The sequence below is a fragment of the Echinops telfairi genome, unplaced genomic scaffold (assembly GCF_000313985.2).
Source record: "Echinops telfairi isolate 266 unplaced genomic scaffold, ASM31398v2 ScPeMD7_29;HRSCAF=101, whole genome shotgun sequence".
In the NCBI taxonomy this organism is placed as follows: Eukaryota; Metazoa; Chordata; class Mammalia; order Afrosoricida; family Tenrecidae; genus Echinops; species Echinops telfairi.
The window spans coordinates 7212077-7213684 of NW_022103926.1; the positions used below are offsets into that span (position 1 = coordinate 7212077).

At 46.0% G+C, this 1608-nt stretch overlaps 1 non-coding gene across 1 annotated transcript; it reads right to left on the minus strand.

Moving 5' to 3' along the window:
* Positions 1-521: 521 nt before the first annotated feature.
* On the minus strand, positions 522-684 carry LOC115869513. The gene has a single exon (XR_004046226.1). It is a non-coding gene; the product is annotated as a U1 spliceosomal RNA (small nuclear RNA).
* Between the last annotated feature and the right edge of the window lie 924 nt (positions 685-1608).

The window sequence follows — 1608 nt, forward strand, 5'->3', positions numbered from 1 at the left end:
CTGTTCACTGGCTGATTTTCAGAAGTAGATTTCCAGGTCATTCTTCCGAGTCTGTCTTAGTCTGGAGTTTCCATCGAAACCTGTCTACCACGGATGGCCCTTCTGGTCTTTGAAATATTGATGACATAGCTTCCAACATCATAGCAACATTCAGGCCGCCCCTGTGAGACGAACTAACAGACATAGCTAACAGTCCATAACCAGGGCGGTCTTCTCTCTCTGGGGGTCTGCTAATAAAATATCTTTTAGTTCCTCGGTTGACACGAGTTTGGGAAGGAGAGCGTAGCGCTTAAAAGTGTGAGGTCGACAATGTCCTGATCAATAAGCAGTGATCCGGCATCTCTGGCCAGCTGTGTTGGGGCAGACTGTGCCTCACACTGTGTTCTAGAAGCATCCACTTAGGAAACTAATGAGGAAGAACAATCATACAAGGGCCTCAGGTAGCTTGGGGATGATCATGGTTGGGGATTACTTGCCGATGAGTTGCTTCTAAATTATTTTTACTTTATTAAAATTTTTTAAAGGGGAGAGCCTGAATGCAGTCTCCCACTACCACAAATTATGCAGATGAGTTTCCCACATTTGGGGAAATCACAAGGGTCAGCATATCTGGAGTGCAATGGCTAAGCCTTGCCCTGGGAAAACCACCTCTGAGATCTTGGCATTTCTCCTGCCAATAAGTATAATTATTTTTACTTTGATCTCCACACGAGCCATCTGTCATTGCCCCCCTTGCCCCATGCATGTCCATTCCCGGGATAGTCTTCCTTCACCATGCACCTAGTCTTTCAGGCCATGTTCTCTGGCCTCCAACCGTACCTCAGAGGCTAGATGTTTGGAGTACTTCTTCAAAGCACATATCCTAATTGTAAACTTCCACGTATTTGTCCAGTGTTTGTTGGTGGTCTGCCCTCTCCAGAAGGCTGGATCCATATGTGGTTTTTCCACTGGCATGGAGAAGTTGCTCTTTCCTTACAGAAATGAATGAATGCATGAATGAATGGATTCTTATTCTGGCTCCTCCCTTGCCACTACCCCCCTCTCTTCTGATAATCCATGTTCTATTGTCTTAAAACTATAACGATGAAAGGAAGATGTGGTCCCTCCTTTGAAGATGTATCTACTTCTAGTTCTCTCCCTGATAGACTTTTTTGGGCTTGCCATTCCTACAGACACCAATTTCTCTACCACGTACTTTTAGAACTTGGCACCTGGAGTTTTCCTGTGGGTGGAAATTTCCTGTGGGCAGGGACTGTGCTAGACACAGAGTCAGGAGAAAATGCTTCCAGGGATGTAGGAATTACAGGAGCTTTAGGGGAAGGCTGGCTTGTTCCTCAAGGGCACCCACAGTGGGGAGCCCTGCTCCCAGAGTCCTTAGAAAAGGGATTCCTGATCAGGGCTTTATTCTCCAGAGTGGGATAAATAATGAACATATTTGACTGCCAACTGAAAGATTGGAGGCTTGAGTCCACTAAGATGTGCTTTGGAAGAAAGGCCTGGGATTCTACTTCCAAATCATCAGTCACTGAGAACCCCATGGAGCACGGCTCCTTTCTGACCACATGGGATTGCCATGAGGTAGGGTGGACTGGACAGATTTCTTTTTTT